Genomic DNA, 27307 nt, shown 5'->3' on the forward strand with positions numbered 1-27307 from the left:
GTGAGCCTGCGAAAGTGTTTATGAAATCCAGCCGGTTTAACTTCCCCTGCTTGGAGCTGCGCTCGCTCTTGTGACAGAATTAATCAAGGAGGTATGGCAATTCAAAGAGCAGAAGGGCAGAGCCCAGAGCAGTGCCAATGGAAAGCATGTGAGGCTTTGTGAAAATAATTAACTTCTTGTAAAGGAGTATGTCATCGTTTTGCCATGTGGGGATTGAAACCGACTCCCTTCCCTATATCCTCCATAAAAAAAAGAAAGAAAAAGCCTCTCTGTTACCCGCTTGGATGAAAACAAAACTGGATGGGGCTCATTATTTTGGCTAGCAGCAGGTGAACCTGACGCCTCCTCTCTGAGCTGCCCCTTCCCCAAGAGCCTCCCCCAGGTCCTCGGAGATCGGAGTTGCTTTCAAGTGGAACCTGGGCCAAAACCCGAGCGGTCCAGGGCCAATTTGTTCAGTTCCACATTAATCTGGTCAAGTCCTGGGCAGGACTGGGTTGCACTTCAAAAAAACCTGGGCTGGCTCTGGAGTGAATCCAGGATGAATTTCTGAGCAGGCATGACATGGAGGCAGGCCAAGTTTCAAGTTAACCTGGGCTGATTTTTATCACTCTGGTCAATCATGGGCATTTTTCTCTCCCCCTTTCCTTTTTGTCCACCTTTTAATTTTGCTTTTATTCTGAATTTAGATACTCAGAGCAACACCCTGTCTGCCAATAGCAATGAGGGCCAGAGCTCTCTCACCTCTGCTTCCCCCTCAGAGAAGGAAGTAAAATGATAATTTCTAGCTTTGGCTACAGGCTTGTTTCTCATGCTGGAATATACCTGGTTTTACAGAGGGCATGCAGACAGTGAACACAGAGCAATGCCATGGACAAGGAAAACCTTCTGAACCCTGCAGAGACTGGTGTTCACACTAGAACAACTAAAGAGCCAGGCTATATTTGAATTGTCTATCGTAGCATCCTTATTCATGGGTTTTAGCTATTTTCTGAAATAGTGTGGAGAATCAAGACCCAGCAGATGTGGATAGGAGGTGACCAGAATTGTCCCTGGCTCTCCTCACCTTAGACACAGTCCATATTGTCAGACAAAGTTGGGTGGCTATAGGTGGTCTCTTTGTGGTCCCCAGAGCTACTGCTGGCTGTGAGATACTCTGTGCAGTGCTGCCCACGGACCGTGAAAGGTCTCTCTGCTGGAGTCTTCTGGCTCATCTATATTTCCTTTGCCCTCCTCATTCTCAGGGTTTTCAGTACCAGGACTCTTCACAAGGAAGGGAGGGAAGTGCCTTTTGTGACACTTGGGATTTGGAACTCCAAAGTGATGGTACATGTGCGGTGTCACCTGTGTGTGTCACTAACAGGCCAAGCCCTAGAGGCAAGGCTTGCTTTCAGCAGAAGCACTGCGTTATGTTTTTAAAGCTCCATATGTACTTATCATACCCCCGCTCTTACTTCTAGTAAAATGACTGACCTTTCTTCTTCCATGTGCCCAAACCACTGAACCATATGACGTGGTGAGACTGCTTTGTGTTGATGCTATTAGCATATGCAAAGTTACTTCCCTATGCTGAGACCTGCAGTTGCCCCTCTTGGAGTCATGGAGGAATTCAGAATAAAGTGATTATTGCTGGAGTTTCAAATAACCCTTTTCGAGACGGTTGTTCCTCTCTGGACTAATTAGTTCCACAAGTGCAATAAATTGGACAAGGGCTGCATAGAGAGAGCTGAAGGAAAGCCAAGGTCTGCAAGCTAAAAGTCAACCTCCAGCTCCAATTTCTACTCCAGGTTGGAGCTTTCAGAGGAAATTTTAATTGATCATGTTTCACCTTCCTTCTCTGAGTCCCCCTTTCCTTCCTGTTCCAACTTTCTCTCCTTTCTTTTCCCATTATCAATTTTTTTTCCAGAAGTATTTTCCTTGCTTCCTGAGAAACCAAGTTCATGACCATCTTTCTGCACCTAACTTCCCACTTTATGTGAATTAAGGTCCAGCATACAAAGATCAGCATGATTTCCTCTGCAGTCTGGATATGATTTTTACTGTTGCAGTAGCTGAGAAAGCTGATAGCGTAAGGGTGGGGGGACACTAGCCCTCTCTGAAACACATGTTGAAATTGTCTTCCCCTGATTCTAAATTGTTAAAACCCTAAATTCAGGCTTGAGTGCTTGCTCAGCCTGACTCTAAAACCTTTCAGCTCCATTAGAGCCAGCCTAGAGAGGTAAAGACTATTTTAGGTCTACCTGTAATACAGATTTTTTTTTTCCCCTGGAGGCTGGAGGGGTCAGGCAGAAGTTTCCCAGCAGTTGTATGGTTTTACTGTTGTTACCAGCCCAGACACCCACCTGAGTAGGAACCCACAGCAGTGGGTCCGTACGGTCCCCACATCAAAATCAAGACTAGTCTTAACAGGCAAAGTAAACACAGATTTAATCTCCCTTTTTCTGTATTCTTAATGTATAAAATGGAAGGGATGTTACTGCCTTTCCACCAGTTGGATGGAGATTGTCTCTCCCTATTAGACCCGTGGGGGGAAATTCCAGGCAGAATTTTACATCAGAAGCTGCAAGGTGGTTGAAACGTGTCTAAGGAAAGGGTCAGGATGTGGAGGAATTTGCCCAAAGGGAAAGCTTCATTGAAACATCTCTTTAATTTGTCAGCATCTCTTCTCTTTCCAGGACTGAAAAAAAATTTGGTTGGCCTGACTCAGGCTATGTTTTGGTTTTTGTTAAAGCTTTCAGTGTATTGACCATTTCATCTGACACGGGGAGCCCAGGACCCCACAGCTGGTGCTCCTGTCCCTACCAGATTTTAGGAATATTGGCAGTCTCATTGTACTGGGCAGTTTAAGCCTTACTATAACACATATAAATAAACAAGGTGTTAATGTAAAAGTGCAAGATGGAAAGGGCCATTTAACTCACTAAGTGGGGATGTACTGAACTCTGTGCACATTTGCTGCGAGCCGAGATCTTTTAAACACTTCCCTCGATTAGGCTGTGCTGATGAATCAACCTTGGAAGGATGTTGTCCATCTGTACATCCTCTCCAGGCTTTTATCCTCCCACAATGGGAGAGAATAGATACTCGAGTCCCTTTTCCAAAGCCACCACTTAGAGAGAAGGACGTGAATAAACCCAGGCGGTTAGTCTTGACGTTTAATAGTAGTATACGATGTGGGAACATCAGTTTTTCTAACTGCGTAACTCACACAGTCACTCCCCGCGTGCTCGTCAGCCCTTCGAGCACCTGAGATGAGATGGACAAGGAGAGAAATGAAGCATGACAGGAACCTGAACGCTCCTAATTTTAGTCTTGAACTTCAGACACGAGATCAGCTGAACTAAAACACCGGCATGCAGGGCTTAGGGGAAACACCTTTCTGCAGCAGGAGATGGAAAAAAGGCAGGACGCCCCAGGTCATCTAAAATAGTACTAGAGCTTTCCTATAGGCAATGGAGACCCTTGCCTACCGTCACCCAGGTTATCACGCTTTCTGCTTTGCTCCATACAGTAATACTCGCCCCCTCTCCCCAGGGAGAGGAGGAACACCTTGGAGGTTGCACTGTGTGACTCAAGGAGTATGGGGAAGAGATTGCCCAGAGAAGCGGAGTAGGGAAAAGAGGTGTTGGGAGTGCAGAGATGCGCATTGACTACGGAGGAGAATTGGGAAGTGCCAGTAGGAACTAGAAGAGGGTAGGCTGAAATGCCTTAATGAACTGGGAAAAAAAGTGAGTAAGGAAAAGGAAAGGAGAGGAGAGAAAGCAGGGAAACCTGGAAAAGCAATTAGAATAAGGAGAAATCTTGTAGAATGGGTGGAAGGGACTGAGAGAGCAGAAAGGAGGGAGGGAAGAGCCAAAACACATGGCAGTGTGTTTATCCAATTGATACTGTCTCTCTGTGATTGCATTACCCTATCTGTAACAGGACAAGTTCCTCTAGCTTCAGGGAGGAAGGGCAGTTAGCTGCCTTGACACGCTAGATTAAAAATGTTGCTGCTCTGGATGCCATAGATAGCTGTTTAATTATTTAGAGGGGAAGAAAACAATTTGAGAGCTCATCAGAATGCCCCAAGGGCGTCTCCAGCAGCAGGAGTGCCGGGATCTCCACTATCAGCTACCAGCAGACGGGGACAGGCTGATGGCAGCCCTCCAGACGTCTTCCTTGGCCACAGCAGTCAGTCTGGGTTTGCTAGTCTCTACGCTCATCCCCACCCCTTCAGCACCTTCAGCACTGGCACCAGGTGGGAACTGGGACAGAGCCAAACCCTTCTTTTTTTGTCATTTTGGTGCATTAAATGAGAGCACAGGTCTGCCGATGACCCCCAAGTTGTCTAAAAACAGGACTTAGAGACAGTGGGCAGAATTGTACCACTGTTTAGTTCTTTGCTGTGGATTTAATGCACTGGAAAGGGTGCTCTGGGATATTTTTCCTTATGTTCTTTTTCCATAGTAGAAACCTCTCACTTTGAGCTCTGGATAAGCGCGTCATCACCTCCTTGCCAGGAACCTGCTTGATAATTAAACTAAATCTTTCTAAGAGGTGCTGACTCAGCAGCCCCATGCTCTAACAGAGCAGTGCTTCACACTTCTCCTAAATGTCTCTGGCACGAGGAGTCGCGGTGGTTGAATTCAGTTCTGCGCCAGTGAGGGAAAGATCACTTTGCTTTTCAAACCTCAGCATCTCCATCTATAAATGAAGACATAAGAAAGGCAGGTAAAGAGTTAATTGTGTTCAGAGCTAATGGTGCAAAATTCATTACTCTTAATTCTAACCTTTTGCTCGCACAGTGGATCATGCAAAAAACCATCAAACCCCGCAGCTGAAGTTTGACTACTAGCTGCAGAAGGTATTTGTGTCAGCTTACAATATTCTTTAATACATCATTGTACTAATGAGTAAATATTTTTTACTTATCTATTTTCTCTCTAAAGAGTGATTCTGCCATGGGATATAAATTCACAGTCCAAAGAGCTAATCATGGGGGATATCTTAAGTGACAAATCCAATACAGAGTCAAGTTATTTTTAATAGAGGAGGCAATAAAAGCCAAACAACGCCAGAAATAAAGGTGCATTATTTATCCTGGTCCGTTTAGAGAGTGGGCAGCAGCCGTTTCCATGGATTATTTCTCTCCAATGACCTGTTGAACACGGGTGATGGAGAGGAACAAGGGGATAGTCAGGATATTTCCATAAAGTGCCTCCCCGGTCTGCATCACCGAGTGGGAAAGCTGCAAAACGCGTCCTCGCTGCTGTGATTGCTGACCGTGGGCAGAGCGAGAGCGGGGACGTTCAGGGTGGAAATTAGATTGAAATGGCTCTGCAGCTCTTTACTCTGCTGCCTCTATTGCAAACGTGGGTCCTTGTTTCCCATCTCCTGGGGCTTCTTCCCTGCTGTTTTTGAAGGGCTTGTTGAAGGGGGAAGCTCCCGTGCAGCCTAAATTGCTGTTTGTCTCTCCAAAGCTGTGCCTGTGGTGGTAAAAACCCATGGGCTCCATGGGATAGTGATTATCCATACTACTAAATTGTTAATATTCTTCTTATCAAAAAACCATGCCCCCGGTATGGTTTTATTGGTATGGTTTTATTGTTTTATTTAGCTATCATTTTAGCAGACAATTCCAGGCATAATTTGGGGTCTCCGGGTGGCCAGTGAAGCAGTACAGAGGTGTGTGAGAGAGCATTCAAGCCTGTGCCTTGCTTTGTTTGCTATTACAGACACAGCCAGTGTGCATGGAACACCGAGGAACCGGGCTGTAGCTGCATTTTCTGCTCTGGCCCTTCCTCTGTCTACGTGAAGGGCATTAAGAGCCTGATCCAGCAACCATGTGAGAGGTGTGGGGTGACCGAGATCAACTTGGAGAAACATTCAGACACTGAGGTCTCACGGAAGTTGTGTTCTTCCAGTTTTACATCCGTTTTGGTTTGGAAAACGTGTAGAAAAAACTAATACTGGGAGGGAGAATGGACCTGTCATGTACAGTCCTTGAGCTTGCTCCTTCACGGTCACGCCTGGGAGCAACTTATCCCCTGCTTTCTCCTCTTTCCAGAATAGCATCTCTGTTGTGGTCTCAGCCTGTAGAAAGGCTGAGCACTGAATCCAGCCCGTTTCTGCCTTGACAACTTCATCATTTTACAGCCCCATGAAGTTGTGACTGCCTGGATGGCATAAATTCCTCCATGCTATTGACCATGGAAAAGAGCAAACCCAAAGCACAAACTCACATGGAGAGAGGATGAGGGGATTCCCTGGTCCTCTGTATGTCAAAAATGAAGAATCAATGGATCTCCTGGTGCCAGTTCTGTATGTCATGATCCCTCCCAAGGAGTGTCCTTGCCCATGGATGCAGGCAACCTGTGGGTTGGAGAAGTTATTTTGGCAGCAGGGTTAGCTCCTGAGAGTGCTGCTGGGGTGCAGAGGAAGGATGAGGAGTGTGCTCTTGATCCCGTGCAAGATCTCACCCATGCTTCGTGCAACAGCATTAACCCTTCATGGTCACCCCATGAGGGCCCAGCTCCCCGAGTAGGGCTTTTGTCTGCTCAACTCCCAGTTCACTACAATGGGAAATCAGGCCCTCCTCTTGCCGACATTAACGTGTGTAAGAATGCTGGATAGAGAAAAAGTGCACGGAATGGTAAATGTGTAGGAGAAGGGGTATTAAAGATATTAAAACTGTGTTGCTTCACGTGGGTATTTTTAAAATGAGCTTTTTTTCATTTGCTTTTTAAGTTTCATTTTTTCTGAGTGGATATGGAGAATGTGCCCTAGAGATACGTACCTATCCATTATCAACCTTTATTGTCTCCTGTGATTGCAATGACATTGGGGCCAAAGAATTATGGGAAAAAGTGCTGATATCTGGGTCTATCCAGAACAGCCTGGATGCGTACTGTAGGGGGACTAACGTACTTTTATTCTAACTTGATTGATCTGTATTTTTTTTAACTGCCGTATTACTATAATTGCCTGTAGAGAATGAAGTCAGTGCTTGGAACGGGAGAAGCCATTTCTCAGAGGGTCCCAAGCCCAAAAGAAATTTGTTCATTTTATGAATGAGTGAAAATGTTCAGTGGTTTCCCCATCAAGACCGATTTTGAAAGATTTTTGGCTCTGTGTGGACGAATGCAGCAACTTCAAGTCAGGCTCTGCTCAATGCATTCACTCTTTGCCCCGTCACTTTCTTTCAAGCAAAACATTTTTTTTAGAACAGCTGTTCTATATTACAGATGTTGCCTGGCCAGGTCTTCATCTATATGCAGAGCCTAGGCTGTTCTCTGGGAACTCATGTATCTCTGAAGTAACGTTACTGACTTTCATCCGGGTTGAATACGGTTCAGTGTGAATATTACTGATTGTATAACTATATCGCACCAGGTTCTGACATCCTTCCTCCAGAACCAGCTGCACTAACTTCAGTGGACCATCACAGGGAAAAAGATACTATTCCCTATGAAGCAATGTGTTAAAGGCTGAATTTTTTCTTCTAAGTTTCTGATCAAATGGAGGTCACGACGTGGTAGGAGACACCCTCAAAATGCAGCAATCTCAACTTGGGGCAATAAAAAGTTGAAATACAAATATTTTTCTGTAGTTTCTTTATAATACTGGCAGGGCAGAGCCTTAGCTGGTTGCTAAGGTTTAATGGACCGCTATTACAATCTCATCAGAGTCTAAATATTAATGCTCGCTTATTGCAAGAGCAGGGTTGATGGGAGGGGGCCAATAACGCCAGTCAAAACAGGTCAAATGCTGAATAATTCTCATGAAGTGGCAATAAAAACGCACTCTGTGGATGAAAGTCCTGTTCTCATAAATTAATTTATGAATAACAGATGAACTGGTAGAGATTTTGACGTGCTGTCTGACAGTTTGTCAATGGGGAAAGAGATTAAATCTTCCAAATAAATAGTCTGCCTTTGCTTGGTTGGGTATATATATCTATTTCAGATAAAGGATCATTTGTAATGGTTGATATTTATTACAGACACTATGTGACCAGACCATTATTTGCATGCAGAGCCTAGCGCTTGTGTCATCTTTGAAGAGCTCTGGGAAGATGATGGGAGCTGATGACAGCAGCCATCAAGTAATTCAAGGATCCTACAAACTGTGATTAAACCAGTGATTATTGTAACAAATCTGTGGTCACCTTGGACCTTGCAGCTGTCATTGTGCTGCTCGTCTCGATGCACCAAAGTAACCGCGACGGGGAATGGAGAGCTGAACTCAGTGCTTAGAGAATTATAATTGACTACGGCTTGATATGGGGGATTTTCTCTGCTATCCCCAACGCCCGAAGACTTTGATGCAAAACTGAGTCCTTCACCAGCCCTCCAGCAGAGGATGTGGCACAAGAGAGCACCCAAAAGCTATTGCAGAATTTAAGCCCACCGCCAAACCCCCTCACTTTCCCCAATATGTTCTTAGTTGCTTAGGTGTCCCTACTCTATTGGCTCGTTCACTATTAATTAATATATCTGTAATCATGGGAAAAGAGGAATTGCTATAAAAATGTAAAATAATAGGATGAGACACTGGGGCAGAATAAGAAAAGAAATTTATATCACCATCCCTTCCTTTGGAAGAACCTTTCCTATTTTCTTCTCTTAGTGTTTCTATTTCTCTTAGTATTCCTATTGACTTCTCTTAGCATTTCTCATTCCTTCTTTCGTGGCCATCTAAAGGGCTAACCAAATGTTCTAGTCTCTCTTTAGAGGCGGTGAGAGAACATATCCCCATAGTTCCCGTGTTGGGCTCCAGGCCCATTGCGTGTCCCAAGTGCTCTGCTTGCACAGGGGTAGTTTTCTTTAACATTTACGAAGGGTGCCCTTTAGTTTGGCTGTCTGTAGAAGGGGACGAAGGACCAGGTGATGGGAGCCAGATGAGCCCATGCAGGCTTCAGGCTCAGAGCCCCGGGAGGCAGTTTCTCTATGTTGCTTTGGTTCAAATGCACTTTTTTTATTCTGCACTAGAAAAACTAGCCGAGGGAAGAAGTTAGCCTCTGTGCCTGGTGCTTGTTTATTAGTAGCAAACCCACTCCTGGCTCACAAAGCAACAGCTTCCCTAACACAGTTGCTTGAATCTGCCTATTGCCCCCCTGAAAAGATAAAATATGAGGCTTTGCAACCAGCACTCCTTCTGCAGCACAGCGTGGAGGAGAAGCTGCATTGCAGTCAGGAGTGCGTGTGTGTGCGTGCGCGCGCATGTCTGGAAATGGTTTTACCTAAAGGTGAAGACCTCTCTGAGCTCAGTTTCTGGCGAAGTGACTCCAGTCACAGCTGCCTAAGCCTTCTTCTGGATGCGCCCAGGGACATCCTTCTGGATGCCTCTCCTAGAATGTCACCTGCTTTTGCAGATAGCAGGGGAACGATGGGAGGGAAACCTCCACCTCGGCACAGCAAAAAGCAAGGACCTCTTCCTGCTCTTTCTCTTGCATCGCCTTAAATGTTGTGTGAGCTCATGTCCCCAACTCTCCCTTTGTCCGGCAGCCTCCTCCAGACAGCTGTCCTGCAAGCTCAGTCCGTGGTTTTGCTGGTGCATGCGTATAACTTCCCTGACCCAGCAGAACTTCTCCAGGTTTACACCAGTCAGGCAGGAGGGGAAACAGCCCCCCTGAGCCCAGCGAGGAACTGGCGCAGGAGAACAGATTTACTGCAAAAGCTGCTGCTTGTGATACTTCCAACCTGCTGAGAGAATTAGCACTTTGATCTCCCACTGGCAGACACCTGCTCTTGGAAGGACTTTTTAGGTTGACTTCACCCTGCAGTCATTATAATGGCCCACACTGACAAGGGTGGGTCGCGGTCATCAGCTGCGTGAGGTTCAGAAGTGCTTTTGAGGCTGCCTTCATGTGGACCAGAAAGTCTTCTGCCTTAACGCTCCTCTCCAGGGGTGACGCTGATCCGGGCTGAGTGCCCGTGCTGCCGTATGGAGGGACAGCCCTGATTCTGTGAGCCACATTGGCCAGCGGTGATGCAGAAAGGTCTAAAACATTGCACCCTTGTGTAAGATGTGCTGGTCTCACTTTGTTTTTAAATGGGCTGCTGCAGATCTTTTCTTGCTGCCAAGTGCCTTATTTACAAGATAAAAAATTAAATGTGTAAGAAAGCTCCTAGCCTTAAAACAGCTTGAAACAAAATAAATTATTACTGTTGTGGATTCCTCAGGAGAGGAGGGAGACTCAACAGGGAGGCGATGGGAAAACACTCCCAAAGTCCGATGATGAAAGGGAAGAAGTGGGTTATTTTCTTTCTGAAGTCAGCAGATGCTGAAATAAATAAATCATTAACCTCTGCCATTTTCCTAGTCCTGTGGTCTAATCAGGAGAGCTATTCTCTCTCAGCGGGACTGATGTGTTCGGCTGTCTCTGTTCTTCAGGTGATGGGGTGAGGTGACATGGTGTTTTCTGCACACTGGGTCACTGAGGGGACTGGGACCATGGTTTTCTAGTGGAGGTATGGAGCCTGCAGCAATGAAAATCCCTGCCCTGAGCATGGCACCCAAGGCTGAAACAGCTGGTTAATGGAGTTACTTTTCCTCCTGCCTGTTGGCCCCCTGTCTCTGGTTTCTCCAATGCCGTAGATATCACTACCATTCTGGAAAATGTGGGGTAAGATTATTTATTTGGGTTACTGTAATTTTAGTCCATTTTCATCTTGGGGCAAGTGAACACTTAAAATGCAAAACTACCCAGAATATATGGGATATATGGCAATTCATGGAATCCACAGTGCTGCAAAGTTGTGAAACGTCCTGCTCCAGGAAAGATCCCAAAGAAGAGAAAACTTGAAGCAGGAGTAAAAACTGAAGGGCTGGTTTGTATAGAAAGGATGACATGGGAATGAGACATGGAAATGGTCTTCAAACACCTAGGAGGCAGCTGCAGAGATGGAAGGAATTGTTACTCATGTCTCCTGGTAAGTGATGGTCCAAGCTGCAGTGGAGAAGGGATCAGGCAGCCTCTAGGAAACACTTCACAGCAATAAATAGGTGAAATCTTAAACTGACTAGCTGGGGAAAGAGAGACTGGAGGGTTTCATGACCATGTTAGACAGATGAGAGAGGAATATAAGGTAGAAGGTGGATTATATGTCCTCAATTACCGCTATGAGATGTCCTGCCACTGCTACTGTGCACGGTTCTGGTCTCTACAGGTGGACCAGAGTATACTTACACGCGGTGGAGCAAGAAGAAGAACAAAGAAGACAGCTACAGTGTTCAAGAGGATGGTTGCATTTTTCCATGAAGGGAGACTCAAATACTCAATCTGGAGAGGAGAAGAGAGAAGGGAACGCACTCCAGGTTTCCAGCATCATGAAGGCAGTGGCTAAGGTGAAAGCAGAACTGTTCAGGAACACTTAAGTCTTCTCTGTATATCGTCCCACTTCTCTTTCTTTTTTTTCCTCCCCTGTGCAACAGTTTGCCACATTAAATCTGTTGTAGCCTGAGATTATTTTCCTTTGGCAGGAGAGAGTAATATGCACTTCTCTTGCTTTTAATTGTTTTCTGCCTCCTGAGAAGCCTGCTCTGTTTTATGGTGGTACAGCAGCCTCTACCGTGGAGCTGACGTTTGAGAAGTTTCAGAGGTTTGGTTTTCTTTAAAATTTTTATTACAAGGAACAAAAATCTCTTGCACATTCCTGGCAACAGGCTCTTCTGTCTTAGCACCAGATATGCCAGCCATTGACTTGAGCTATGATAAAATGCCAGATGCACCAGGCTACACGACCTGCTTGCTCTGCTTGAGAACTCCTCAGGTTGCAAATGTTTTCATCTGGAAAAGGGGCTCATATTGTCCTAAATTCAGAATTTCTGGTGACAGAAACAAAAAAAACCAAACAAGCATTTTAACCCTCCCCTTCTCCTATCCTTTCCCTATGACAATCCTGAAAAAACCCACGTTTTCTTCATCCTAAAATGAATCATGACATTTGGGATCATTGTAAAGCAAAAGTAGATTTCTGTGGAGGTTTGCAAAGAAGGTGCTGATTGGGGTGGAGAAAATCTGCATACCAATCCAGTCACCATCTACCCATCACTTCTGGAAACTAAACCTGTCCTAAGCCAGTAGCTGTGTGCTGTGCAGGATGATACAGAAATTAATGGCAAAAGGGGTTCTCCTTAAGGACTTGGTTTGAGAAGTTGGAGTTGGTATTTGTTGGAGTAAAGGAAGACATGTGCAATAGAGACCTTTCCATCAGTGATGATGAGCCCTGCTCCCTTACTAATTACCAGAGTTTGAGTCTCTAGGATCACAGAGTGGAGAATATGATTTGTCTCATTCTAGTGTCAATGTCTGGAAATAGGACTAATTAATCGCACTCTGAAAGTGCCTATTTCCCTCCCCTGACTTTAGGGTGAGGCCAGCTTGACTGGCAGAGAGGAAGAGGTTACCCATAGACATGCAGGGCTTGATTCTGTTACCAAAACAAGGCATCTAGAGCCATTAGAGGTACCCAAGTACCTTATCCCTCCTGACCTTCAGCTGTGGCTCCGAAAGGGCAGTGGTCTCCTTTGGCCTTAAACCATATCTACAGTCCCATGTAGGCGTTGCGAACACCCCAACATAGAATCATAGAATCATTAAGGTTGGAAGAGACCTCCAAGATCATCGAGTCCAACCGTCGACCCAACACCCCCATGCCCACTAAACCATGTCCCTAAGCGCCTCATCTACACGTCTTTTAAATACCTCCAGGGGTGGGGACTCAACCCCTTCCCTGGGCAGCCTGTTCCAATGTTTAACCACTCTTTCAGTAAAGACATTTTTCCTCACATCCAATCTAAACCTCCCCTGGCGCAACTTGAGGCCATTAATGTCACAACTGGCACTATATGCCTATTTAGACAATTATGTCTTTCCTTAAAGGCAGACAAGGCAAGTCCCACTTTCTAAGTCTTTCAGGGTAAGGGGTGACGTTCTGGGTGAGTAGCAGCCCCTGCCTTCTGGATGGGTAGCATCCTCTGGGTGAGGGGAGTCTTGTGTGGCCACCCAGGACACACAGGCGTGATGCTCCACCAACAGCAAGTGTGGTCCTTACCAGATATTTGCTCACCCCTTTGGTCGTAGCAGAAACTCCTGCCTGGGCAATGGGTGCTGGGACTGCCACAAGCAGGAACAGGTAGAAGCAGGTTGTGTCTATTGTGGGAACTCCACAGAAGTCCACCTAGGGTTGAAGAAGTACTTCCAAGTCAGGCACAGACTGTTGGTCATTCAATGGAGGAAGCAGCAAATGGAGAGACGAAACAGAGCAGACTGCCTTGGGGGAAGATCGTACAGGGATGAGATATCCCAACATCATTGCTGTATCTGTGGGCTTGGCGGAAGATGAGAGAAGCTGCTAGCAGCCCGTCTATTTTCCTGGTGCATAGCATGTTATGTGTTTTTACTGGCAGTTAGCATATGCTGATGATTTAGCAGAATATATCAATGAACATCTGAGGTTGTGGCTGTGCAGTCTTTGATAGGGACTCTTTGAGCCTCCTACACTAGGCAACACAGAGCTTCCCACTTTTCTTGCTTTCCCTGGCTTAAAATCTGGGTCGCTTCCCCGGCATCCCGTATCTTCTCCCTTCCCATGCCTCGGGATGCAGTCTGGGATCTCAGAACAAAGCTCGCCAGTCCAAAAGTCACGGTGTCCCCCCTAGGGTGCTGCAAAAACCCAGGCCACTGTCCTGTTGGGTGGTAGGCTTCCAGTCCCTGCTCTCGTGTCTGGGACGGAGTCCAAGCCCTGGAGGGGGATGCCTGTTTTTGAGTGAATCCCTTTGAGACTGTGTAGTTCTCCCTTCCATCTTTCTCCCCCCCACCTCGGTTTCAATTATTTCTCTCTTTGACAGAGAGAACAATATTCATATGGGCATAGGCAACTGATAGCTTGCAGAGCTGAAGGGAAATTAGCAGAGTCTTAAAATCCACATGGGTGGCTTTCAGTCAGAGCGAAATGAAAGAGGAGGGTATTGAGTGATCTCCCCTCTCCCTCCGATGACAGGCTATACATTGTTCGTTGTCACACGATGTGATGCTAAAGGCAAATAAGTAAAATAAATGTCAAGGCAGAAGGAAGCTGCGAGGGCAAAGCTGGGTTCCTCTTGCTTCACAGCCTTGTTTCGGAGGCAGCCTGGGAGCGACAGCTCACCGGAGGGAAGACATGAGGCACAGATTGCAGGATGAACAAATAGCTCCAGATAGTAGCGTGATGAGCATCACAGGGCACAGGATGGATGCAGCTGGATGGGTTGAAAGAGGCTTTAGTGACTGCTGATGCTGTTCCTCTTGCAAGTGTCTCATGAGCTCTGTGGCATGGGCTTAGCTGGCCTTTAGACACTGGGTACGGGGCAGGTACATCAAGAGAGAGGTCCAGTTTGGACCAGCATGTAGCTGGCAGCATGAACAGGCACATAACAGGTAAAATACAAAATAGGATGTGATGTTCCTAGTGTGGAGGGCTCCCAGGGCCACCTTACTGCAGAAAAAGAGCTGAGTCCTGGGAAACTCTGAACATCAGGTGAGTCCAAATTCCTCACTATTTCAGACAAGGAACGTCAGAGTGGAGAGGAACACACATCAAAACCCCGGTGTGACAGTACGCTGTGAGTGGTCTGGCTTGTGGTTAGCTCTGATGTGGCTGCAGCTTCTCCGATGTGGCTGCAGCTTACCCGTTGCCTGTGCAGAAGCCAGGTAGCACGGCACAGCACTGGAACAGGAGGGTCTTCCAGCACCCTGGCTCTGCATGATCTGTTAACTTTGCCACCGGCAAGTCCCTGCAATAACCTCTTCATCTCTACAGGGAGATGGTTTATCACTCAGTGAGATGAGATGGTGATGCAGCTGGCTATGGAAATCCCACCTCGTGCAGAACTTGTGGGACGTTGCTGAGGTTTGAGACAGCTCCGGGGACAGACTGTGAAGGGGAGGGTGAAAAGCTGCAATCCAAGGTGTGCGTCACACTTTTTCATTCACTTCAAGTTCCTTATCCCACTGCCCATGAGAAATGTGCCTGCTTTCCCTGGGATGCTGGCTGCTGAGTGCGGCGTGTTGGTCCTTCCCCTCCTCCGTGAAGGAGGCGTGTGAGTTGCACCACTGTCTTTTTCTGAACCTAATCAGTACCACTATTGTAATAAATCCCATCCACCCAGGACATAAATTCAGCTGGCATGTGTATTCACCACAGAGGCTTCAACAGCTCCCTGCAGGGTCTGTGCTTTCCCGAAGCTTGGCAGCTTTTCCTCCTATCAGTTACTGTGTCCTATAGGAGGGACCACCCAGAAACTCTCCTGCTATTGTTCCACTCAGGCGCAGAGCGGCGGCGTGCGAGATGCTGATTCTGCAGGTAGATGCCACCCTGGCTGATCGATCTGACTATTAAAGATTTCACAGCCAGCCCCATAAACAGCTGATGAGCTGACCCAGTGGCTGCCGAGCAATTTCAGTTATTGGTCTCTTACTGATGTTGCAGCAGAAGCAAGGCATTAAGGAAAATGTCCTTGCTTTGAAGCTCCCTATGTGCTTAAAATTAAGCCCGTGCTTGAGTGGAAGATAATCACCAGGACAGGAGGGACCTCAGGAGCACGTCTACTTTCTCCTCCTGCAGGAGAGCCCAGTCTGGTTGCACTTGCCCATTGCCTGCTTCGGAAAGGTCTTGAATCCTGGCCATTTGGGACAAAAATGTCACCTCTAATGTTTGAACAAAAGGAGGAATTCTCCAGGGCAGGCGCTAAGGCTCTGTCTCCTCATATACTAGCCCTTGTAAGGGAATGTGGCACTGGCCCTTCAGGTGTGCTACTCTTGCATGGGGGAGAGAAAGGGGAAAGGGAGGTCAGGAGATATTGGGAGAGGCAATTGGATGGAGGTTGCTCCAGGACAGCATTCACAAAACAAGGGCATAGGGACCACGGAATAATTCAGGCGGGAAAGGACTTCAGAAAGGAGGTCTCCAGTCCAGCCTCCTGCTCAACATAGGGTCAGCTCTGAGGTCAGACCAGGTTGCTCAGGGCTTTGTCCAGCTGGATCTTGAAAACCTTCAGGGATGGAGACTGCACAACCGCTCTGGGCACCCTTTTCCAATGCCTCACTCTTCTAATGGTCGAAACCACACCACTGAAAGGAAAGACATCACTGACAGGGAAGGGTAGTTGAACTGGAATTCACAATTCTTAATATTTTAACTGGAGGGGAGAAAAGTACTCACAATACCCTAAGGAAGAATAGAGCTCCACGGGGTAAAGTGGACTTGCTCTTCTGAAGATGTGAGCCTGGTTGTACCATCAGACACTGTGTTACTATAAATATGTTTTCATTACCCCTCACAGAAGGAAATTCCCAAACTGAAAGCAACTGCAGTTAAAGCCAGCTAACGCGTTGTCTGCAGTGGCTGATAAAGCAGCCAGCTCAAGCCTGGAAAGGAATAATCCTGGGATAGTAAAGAGTGACAAATGCAATTTGACATAATAAAAATGCAGTCAGGAGACTGGCTATCCCAAATTTGCAACTCCAGCTGCAATTTTAAGATATCTGATTTGCCATCTGCAGCAGGCAGAGAGGTTTCCCCAAGACTTCCACGCTGCCGTCTCACAGAAGCATCAAAGAGGAGCCAGCGGAAGAGAAAAATGATTCCCCGTTCCCCCTGTTGCTGATGACAGTGCTTGGAGATTTTGTCTCTGACTTGGAGCAGAACATGTGACTCTTTTTTCCCCATGACTATGACAGTTTAATTGGAGCTGCATGAAATTGTTTTCCTTTCACAGTAAATAACATCAAATTTGACTACTATGCCCTCCCCGGTTCTGTGTCGAAACTCTCAGTGACTGGTTTTATTAGGGGTATGCATCATCTGAGCAACAGTGGAAGCAGTAGACCAATTTCTGTGCTTAGTCACAGTGGCGTGAAAGTAGATAAATCTCTAATTGAGTGAACGTAGCCTATTCTAAAGCAATTAAAGCCAATGCAGCAGTGGGGGAGGACTCTGGGTGCAAACCATTGCAAGTCAGAAGTCACCAGGACTTATCTGACCTGTAGCACATTTAACAATAGGGCACAGGGGTGAACAGACTACAGAGATTAGCAGTCACGTAGGGTGGGTTTCAGCTCCTGCTTCAGACACCACATGGAAGCCAACCTCCCATTGCTAGTAGACAGCAAGAGGTCTCTTGCTAGCAGAGCTTCAGGGCTCACTTCTGTTGTCCACACAAGGGCAACAGGAGGCAATTTCAGCTGCCCTGAGGTATCTTAGACATCCATACGGGCCCAGCAAATATGGCACGGGACTTATGAGAGATCTGTGCCCTTTTATACAGGTGGCTGGAGGACAAAGAAGACATACTAAGGTATGTCAGATGGCACTAGATGTACATCTGGTAAACGCAGTCAGTTTGACATGCTGTAGAGCAACCGCAAGGCTGCCGTACATTTGATTTTGGAAAGCAATCATGTTTTACATCCTGTACACCAGGCCCAGCACCCAGAGAGCTGGGCACCCCAGCACATCTTTTGCAAGGGCATCTGAGATACAGGTTTCAAAGAAAAGAAGGGGACAAGCACAAGTACATTTAGAGGAGCACAAACAGGTTGGCTCAGGTTTCTGGTTTACAATAGCCAGCTGGGAAGGTGAGGAGAGAGAGAAAATCTTATTGTTAGATCACGAGTTGCACAGTATTTTTCCTGGGAGACACACAGATGTGACTGGTAGTAAGCAGGGCTTGTTTTGAGGTCTGGATCCCTGCATTCATCTTCTGGGTCTGTAAGAGCCCACCCACTGCGGTGCTGAGTCAGTACGCACATGTGTGTGAGTGTAGGTTGATGCAAAGAAAGGAGAGGCTGGCCCACACTCACACCAAAGCATTAGCAGCTCATCCAGTAAGATTTGGGAATCCCAACCCCTGAGCCAGATTTGCTGTAGGAGAAGGATGTTTTTTCTTTCTGGTAAGAATACTGACTTTTTCTGAAATGATGAATTCTTGTTTGTGAGAGGAGAAAAATAGCTTGTTAAGCACCAAAACCATTAGCTCAATTTTCTCATCTTGCTCGAGCAGTTGAGTTTTAGTGATCCCTTTAAGTTTAAAATGAGTCCTTTTTTTCAATAATCAAGCTCTGGCAGAAGAGAAGTCCTCAGTCACAGACCCAGCTTGCCTGTTGGCTTCTGGAAACCTCCCAGCAGCTCCTCGGGGGCTGCTGAATATCTTTGTGCACGGAGACGTCCTAACCTTTGCGTGTGTATAGAAATGCAGTGAAAAACATCTCTATCTCACTTCATGCCTCCATATTAGGGCAATGTAGAGTGAGAAGCAGAACCAGGAACATTGCAATTAGAGATATTTAGCTGAAGCAGCAGCCTGTTCCTGGGTGGCAGCGGATAATGAATTTTGACTGCAAAGATGTCTCTTTCTTTGAAGGGTTTTGGGGTGGCAAGTGTGGGGGCCGTGCCTAAAAGTTTGTCTCTGCTGAGGTTCATTGTGGAAGCTCTGTCGTGTCGCAAGTTGGTGTCTCGCTGTGCTGCCCTGGGGTGGACGTGCCGCTAACTTGCTCCTCCGAGGCTCCTCTGCTTTCAGAAAGGACTTTTCTGAACACCTTGTGGTCCCATGCATTTCAGTTGTGTCTGTGTACACATGGGCATGCCAGGCTCTTTCCCCACTGGCAGGCAGACCGAGAATAAATTCAGGAGTGACAACTCACTGCTTGCTGGCAGCATGGGGACCTCTGCAATGCATGGACAAACAGAATGGTGGGACCTGCTCCAGAAGCTTTCTGCTGAGTTGTGCAGTTTGGTGACCAGAGCCATGGGAATTTCCAAAGCTGTGTGAATAACCAAAGTGGGAATGAAGCAATCGGACTTGAAAGGGATGGTAGGAGCTCTGCCCAAGGGAACATCGCCATAATGCAGCTCATATACCCAAAATCTCCTTAGCTGTGTTACTAATTACATCCTGGGTTATTAAATTATATCTCCACTCTGGGGAAGAGAGAGGGGGAAGAAAACAAACAAAAGAATTCAGTGAAGGCTTGGTACTTAAATCTAGATACTTCAAATCTGTGTCCCATCTGTTGTGGAGACTGAGCGCGCTGCTTCTTTCAACCACAAGCGTTTGGTGCAGCACTGGCTGAGAACAACCCTCCAGCGTGTGTTGCGTGAACGTGTAGGGGTGAATTCAGAAAGCAGGACACCTCATGAAGTCAAAGGACATGTGTCACCCCCAAAGGAGTACCACAAACATATGTACTTTCATAGCTGCTTTTATGGTTCTGTATGTTCTGCCCTAATAAAGTGAAGATCTGAGAGACAGCTGGCTCTTCATCCAGTGCTGCAGATGAGGGATTGATGGATGTTGCTGAGAAGGCTGAAGTGCCCTTTTTTGTGCAGTCTGTCCTAAAAATATCAGCTGTGACCAGAGAGCAGTGTTAACGCCAGGGTTAAGGGGGTGAGATCTCGGTCTAGAATAGGGAAGGAGCCAGTTTCAACACTCAAATGCATGAGAGAATTTAAAATTGGCTGCCCTCACTTCATCCTTGAATATTTTAAGAGACAGACAGTGGAATTGCAGAGCTTGTAATGACTATTCTAGTGAGCACATGGAAGATGGATGAGGTACTTGAAGACAGGAAAAGGTGTAATGCAGTACTTTAAAAAGGAGAGACAGATGAATGAAGGAATTACTGATGAGTCAATTTAACTAAAATTTCTGAGAAACAAACTGGAATAAGTAATTATATTATTTGTAATACCAAAATTCACAGACTGGGTGCCAGGTAGGCTGGAAAACAGATTTATTGAAAAGGACAGGGGGTCAGCAGTGCCCTTGGGGCAAAGAAGTTTAACCCCATACTGTGCTGCACCAGCAAGACTGCATCCAGCAACTGCAGGGAAGTGATCTTTCCTCTGTTTGGCACTTGTGAGACCACATCTGGAGCACTGCCCAGTTTGGGGCTCCCCAGTACAAGAAAAGACATGGATGTACTGGAGGGAGCCCAGTGAAGGGCTGCCAGGATGGTTGGAGGGCTGGTGCACTGCATATACGAGGAGAGGCTGAGGGACCTGGGTTTGTTCTGCCTGGAGAAGAGAAGACAGAGGATAGAGACGCTTGTGTCCTAACAATTACTTGACGGTGTGGAGATAGAGCCAGACTCTTCTGGGAAGGATATAGTAGATGGACAAGGAGCCACAGACTCAAGTTGCAAGAAGGAAAATTCAGATTAGATATTGGGAAAATATTTTACACCACAATAGTAGTCAAATATTGGAGCAGGCACCTGGAGAGTATTCTGGGATCTCCTTCCTTGAAGATATTCAACACTCAGCTTCAAAGTCCTGAGCAACCTCTCTATTTTGGGCAGAGGTTGGACCAGAGGCATCCACAGATCCAGCCTGCATTACTCTACGAATCTAAGAAGTTCATGTCCCCACAGCACTGGATAGTTAGGCTTTGTTAAAATGCAAAATAAGGTGCAGCAGACGTTTCAGCTGACCTGTTTCAAGCTTCTCACAGCAACTGCTGGACTGCAGATAAATGGCTTATAAATGCCACAGTCCTGATTTTGGAAATTGCAGCTCAAGGATAGAGACATGTAGCAACCTCGGATTAGCAAGGAATACGTGTTCTGGCTATAGTCAGTTAATAAGGCAGTTGACCATAAGGCTCTGGGCTTCCATGATGAAAAGAAGAGTTTGATTCTTCATGTTTCTATTTGCATCTTTCTTAGTTTATTTTATTATTGAGCTAGCTCCATTGGGTGCCAGTTTTCTTACAAAAAGACTTGAGAGTACTGGTGGATGAAAAGCTGGACATGAGCCAGCAATGTGCGCTCGCAGCCCAGAAAACCAACCGTATCCTGGGCTGCCTCACCAGCAGCGTGGCCAGCAGGTCGAGGGAGGAAATTCTGCCCCTCTGCTCTGCTCTGGTGAGATCCCACCTGCAGTGCTGCGTCCAGCTCTGGAGCCCTCAGCACAAGAAGGACGCGGACCTGTTGGAGAGGGTCCAGAAGAGGGCTACGAAAATGATCAGAGGGATGGAACTCCTCTCCTATGAAGAAAGGCTGAGAGGGATGGGGTTGATCAGCCTAGAGAAGAGAAGGTTGGGGTTGTTCAGCCTAGAGAAGAGAAGGCTTCAGGGAGACCTTATTGCAGCTTAAAGGGGGCTTATAAAAAAGATGGTGGCAAACTTTTTAGCTTTAAACTAAAGGGGGGTAGATTGAGACTAGATATAGGGAAGAAATGTTTTACGCTGAGGGTGGTGAGGCACTGGCACAGGTTGCCCAGAGAGGTGGTGGATGCCCCATCCCTGGAAACATTCCAGGTCAGGTTGGACGGGGCTCTGAGCAACCTGACCTAGCTGAAGATGTCTCTGCTCACTGCAGGAGGGTTGGACTAGATGACCTTGAAAGGTCCCTTCCAACCCAACCCATTCTGTGATTCTGTGATTCTATAATATCTTCCTTCCCATGAAACAAGGCAGCCTCATCCCCACTCTCAGCTGGGGACAGTCCTTGGCCTGTGCAATCCTGTGCTCGATAACTTGGGCAAAAACTGTGCCAGGGTCTGTGATAAGACTTAAACAGGACAGTTGTAGGACAGTCCTTGAACCAGTGCTCTGCCCACTTTGGACAACTGATGTCCTTGAGTGAGTTGTGTCACTGCAAGACAGCTAGGTGGGAATTCCCGAGGCCCAGTTTCACATCTGCAAGTAGCCTATTTTTGTGTGGATTTGGTAAATTTAGTGAACTGACAGACATCAGGAAAAACATTAAGAAGAGGTAAAGTAGGGCTCAGGAATAATTTACAGGCAAATTTCGCTGCCCTTCCTGCCTGTAAATAATTTTCTTGCAGGTCCTTGTTTTATTCAGCCGATTTGGCTGGTAATTGCTTGCGTGTAGATCTTTCTCACTGGAGCATGAAGAGAATTCAGTAGCAGCCACTCAGTTTGAGCTGTACTTGTAAGAAATACTGGTCAGCAAAATTTGGGCGACACAGCTCTTCCTCCAGCTTTGCTGATACATCAGTTTTGACTGATTTTCCTGCAAAGTAAGTTTGCTGATGAATGGGCTGGCTTTGCTGTTTGTCTTTGCACCCGCCGTCCTCAGAGTCTGTAGGGCTGCTGACTATAGAGTCCTCTGGAAGCAGGTTTTAATTTTGCAGAAAATTTCTAGATTTGGAGATTTTTGTCCAAGAAAAGTGCTGGAATTCAGCAATACTGGAGTTTTCTGGAAAGCAGAATGATGGCTGGATTTTTTATCCTCGCTTACATCTGTGTCCCTCTGCTTGTTTTCTGTCACACGGGGAAATCGGTTGAGTGTTGTGCTCTACGCTGCCTCCCTTTGCGGGAGATGATGACTCCCAAATGAAAAAATGTGATCTTTCTCAGTCGCTGCAGTGGTGATGCCACCATCCTGTACATCAAGATGCATCTAAATGTTATACAGACTGGGTAAACCTCCCGGTGCTGGGCTTGCACATTTATGTATGGGGGCAGACAGCAGACCTTTGGAGCAAATCTTGATCATTGCAGGGGACCCCCCTCTCTCCAGACTTCAGCTCCCTGGAGGACTTCTGTGGGGTTGAAAGTTTAATAGGAATTTTGCCATTGCTGGGGGAAATGGCTTTTTCTGTCCCTTCCTGACATCACGGAGTACCTCTGAAGATCTCCTAGACTCGTTCTCCTTGGCAGAAGGGAAGAGGGAAGGGGAAGATACAAGATGGAGTCTTGCCTGTCGGTGTGTGGGAGTGGGCACCAGCTCAGCACCAGTGAAGGTATAGAAAGATTTTAGTGACACCTTCCTCCCAACTAAAAGGTTCCTAGAGGGACCCCCTCATCCCATTACTCTCGACTGTCCTTTTATAAATCCATTGGAGCACAGTTTTAGCACTGAGGAGGAAGATTTTCCTAGTGTGAAAAACCCCTCTCTCCTGCAACTGATTAGAAAATTCATATCAAATCCAGAAGGTCCCAGGCCAGGCTTTTATTTGATGTATTCCTGCCTGTTGCTTGTTGCGGAATGACTCTGTCACCCAGTGGGAATCCATGAGGGAAATGTTGGATACATGAGATATCTGGAGATGTTGGAGCCTTTCCCAGTTTTGGTCACTCCATAGAGCAATGACAATAAGAATTTGCTTCATCTTCAAATGCATTGGAGGAATCTCATCTTAAAAGCACCCTATTGCTGCAAGACAGACTGGGATGACTGCTTTGAATCTAGATGTTTCCTTTGGAAGATCTAGAAGGATCTAGACAGCAAGTCTGATGAGGAGAGGCTGAGGGAACTGGGGTTGTTTAGCCTGGAGAAAAGGAGGCTCAGGGGAGACCTTATCGCGCTCTACAACCACCTGAAAGGAGGTTGTAGCGAGGTGGGTGTGCGGCAGCCCCCAGAAATGTTTAGGGATGGGACAGTGTTCACAAAGAGATTTTTATTAAAGAGAATGAAATTCAGGTCAATGCAAGGCGGAAGTGGACACTGGGTAGCATTTGCTGATGATGTGTTTGGCAAACAGCCAGAGCTCCTTGGCAAAGAGGGGGCTGTGGAGAGCTCTAGTCTAGGTGGCTCAAAGTGGTTGGTCTTTGGCATGGCAATGCCAAGCGCATGGGGCTGTGAGGAAATGTAGACCTGCTGCTTTAGAGACTGCTGAACTAGCCTTGTAGAGAGCTGTTGGCATGAGGTGACCCTCCAGACTGCTGACAAACCAGACAGCTAGAAATACGCTGTTTTAGGGGAACCAGTGGGATCTCAAGGCTAGGATGAGTTTTGCAGAGCTGGATGTCTTGGCTCGTGTGGGAGATAAGTATTTTATTTAACTGAACTCTTCCACACCTTAGTTTCCTGGTCCAAAGAAAAATAAGCCCTGGGGGTTGGGGTACAAACCAGGACTTGAAAGATGTTATACTCTACCACCCTGGCTTGGCTCAGCAGTAATCCCACCTGCAGGAGCCTGTAACCATAAGCATAGGTGAGTCTAGGTTACTGTGGGACCACGGGCGTGCAGAACAGGGAGGGGGCTTCTACTTTCAATTACACTTCAGGAACTGACCCCCTCATTCACCTAATTTCCCTAAGCCCTTGGGCATGCAGAGAGCTGAAGCAAGCTCAGCACCTTCTCCTGGGTCCATGCAGGTGCACTCAGGCTTCTGTCAGATGGCACTCGTGAAAGGGGGCTTGCGTGGTCTCAGCCCCAGGCCGGCTGCGTGCATCTGAGGAAAAGCACAACGTTTTCCTGCAGGATGGCCTGCCTACTCCAGAAGCAGCCTGCAACGAGGCCTTTGTCAACACAGGACAGTTGCAATGTCCTTTAATCGCGTTGGGTCTGCCACTGAGTGAAAGTGAGTAGGTTAGAAGCTCCCTGGGTTCCTTGGCATGAGTGTAGGAGCTTACCATGGAGACACCTCTATCTGCGTCCATCATCCTAGGCTTCCCTATAGACCATGGTCACCAGGGTCAATCCAGTTTGTGGATGCAATTCATCTTACCATAAAGCTGATGACCATCATTTGTTGAAGAACTCCAACAGCACTTGCTTCTTTCCATCAGTTAGAAAGGGAACCTACGTGATGAGTTCAGCTGGAGACTGCTGTGCTGGTTGCATTTAGGCAGCTGATAAATCCCAACATTTATGGCTCAATTTTCTGTCTATGTAAGTGGGATAATGGCATTTCCTCATTTCATCTGAGTGTGCGCGCGCGTGCTTGTGCAGGGCAGGGGGGTGACAGGCACAGAAGCTGGTGGAAGATCACAAGGTCCTCCCCGGATTAGAAAGTCCAGATGAACAGCTGAAATAGAAGATCTGCCTCCAAATAGCATGAGAAATGTAGTTGCTGTTTCCTATATGCTTACAGTTCCTTGGCCTCGGGGTCCAAGGCCTTGTGTTATTGATGATAGCGAGTGCATTTAAGGGCAATCTAAAAGGGTTTCTTTTTTTCCCCCTTGCTAGGCTTTTGAAGGCTTCAGCTTTCAAACAAAAGGAGAAAATTAAAATATTAACATGTGCCAGGGACCCTTGAGGGAGGTCACGTTCTCTTAATATTTCACATATCCCTCTTTTTTTTTTTGCTATGAAAGAGTTGGGCGCAATCCTGCCCATGTCTGCTGACTGGGAGGAGGAGACAGGGACCTTCAGCCTTGGTCCCATCAAGCATAGGTGGAAGGTGGCTCTGAACCATATATTGTGTCTCCAACCAACTGCCTAACACCAACATGACTGCCATCCTGAACTGCTTTAAAAAGTGATGCTGTCATCTGGTTTTTTGCCGTTTCTCTCCTTTCCTCACTCAAGAAGCCATGGCAGTCCAGGCTGCAGACCTGCAAATCAGCATCTTTGAATAGTCCCAGGAAGGAGAATGACAAGCATTTTCTTTCACTGGCAAACTGGATTTCTAAGCAGAGACCGCTCAGCATACCAGGCTGTAAATTAAGCATTTACCAGGGCACAAGCAAAAAGAAAATGAATAATAAAATATGAAAAGTGCCAGCATTTATTTTTCTTCATTTCAACAACCTGCTCTGATATTCTCCCCAGGAACAGTTTGGCTTTGTCCCCCGAGGCCGGCACAGGGCTGGTATGGGGAGGGGAGAGGAAATGCCGTGGTTGTGAACCCCAAGGGGGTCATAAAGAAAGTTACGGTATTTGCTTGTGGAGCAGACGCCGGTTTTCTTCTTCTGCCCTCACCTCACCGAAGGATGGAGCTGCCTCAAAGAATAGGAAATCTGTCAGGGAGGTGCACTGGGTGGGGGTGACCTTCACGTGTGTGTGGCCCAGCATGAATGAGTTATGTGGCCCATCACTGAAGGTGGGGTTTTGCCACCACAAAAGGGTTTCTTGTGCTCGAGGATGATGTGTTGGCAACGCATGGAAAGTTTCAGTCTGCTAAAGTTGGAAATCTTCCGCTTCCACCTTGTTTCGGGTGTTTTGTCCTGTAAAAGCTATATCCGCTTTGAAACAGCAGTTAAAACAAACGTGCACATTAATGCAGTGGAATACTTCCAGCATATTCCCTTCTTGCAGTGAATTGTTGACTTTTTCTTCCCTCTTTGAGCCAACAACAGAAAATAAAACCTTGCAACTTTTCTCCAGGATAAGGGTGAGGGATATCATGCAGCTCTTCTCTATTAGGACATGGTCAGATGTCCTTTTGTCAGTCTAGCTAGAACAGGTCACTGCCTGGTTGCATGTCCTCATGGTTACTGCCCTGGAGCTGAGCAGCATTTGTAGGCCAAGTGGTCGCCCTTCACACCTTCGGTGCAGTCAGCCAGCTTAGCTTAAATGCCCACAAAAGTGGTTTCAGCCAACATGTCTGACTTGGAACCTTAAGCTGTGTGCAAAAGACCTCCTGGAAGTACCTCTCCATTGTTGCTGACTCTGCAGGAAGCCTAAAGGTCTGGCTTTGACCCAGGTGAGATTCATCTCCAGTTGCAGAGCTGACTTTAGATGTCAGCAGCAAAAGCGCCTACTTGTGCATGGGATATAAGCAACAATTAGTGACAATATCAGTGATATTAGTGCCAATTAATGATTCAGCTCCTAAGCACTGATGGCTAATGTCATCTGAGACGCTTTAGGGTCCTGTGTCACCCCCTGGCAGACAGAGAGGACCAAGGCACGAGACTCTTCTGCCTAGATAAACTGGCCTTTGCTTTTCATTGACTGGAAAAGGAATTTAGATTATCAGGGTGTAATTCAGCTGCCAAAACACAGTTTCTCAGTGCCATTTGAAACTCTCTCGGGTAATGTAACACCTGTGGGCACCTCCATGTAGTCTCTAAGCTGAGAGATTTGAAATGGTGAACTGAATCTCAGCCTGTGAGCCTCTCTTTTAGAAAGTTTGAATTAGTTAAAATAAATCCAATGCTCAGTGTCTAGCCCCCAGCTACAGAAGAGACCTATGGCAAACTTTGCTAAATTTAGATAACACAGCATCAATGGGTGCCACAGAGCAACCGTGTGTGAGGACAGCTCTCCAAGTGGTGAGTTATCTACAGCCCTGAGAGGACACTGCATCCCCATGAAATGGATGGGGGGTTTTAACAGGATGAATGAAGTTGCTCAGATGGGAACTTGGCCAGGAGAGTGGGGTGAACACCTCTTCTCCTACAAAAAAAGTGGCAGGGGATTTCCATTGTGGTCAGGCCCGCCGTTTTTCACATGGCATTTGAAAAATGTGGGGGGAAAAAAAAAAAAGGCCACCTTCTGTAGAAATGCATGCAAGCAAACCTCTTGGCTTGGTTCAGCTGTGAGCTGGAAAGTGCCCAGCTGGTAGATAGCTGGTTTTCCAGTATGATTTTTCTCTCATGCTCCGTTAACGCTATCTTGTTGATCCTTGGCTTTATACCATATCTTCG

Source organism: Pygoscelis adeliae, unplaced genomic scaffold (genome assembly GCF_000699105.1).
Source record: "Pygoscelis adeliae isolate BGI_AS28 unplaced genomic scaffold, ASM69910v1 Scaffold88, whole genome shotgun sequence".
Taxonomy (NCBI): Eukaryota; Metazoa; Chordata; class Aves; order Sphenisciformes; family Spheniscidae; genus Pygoscelis; species Pygoscelis adeliae.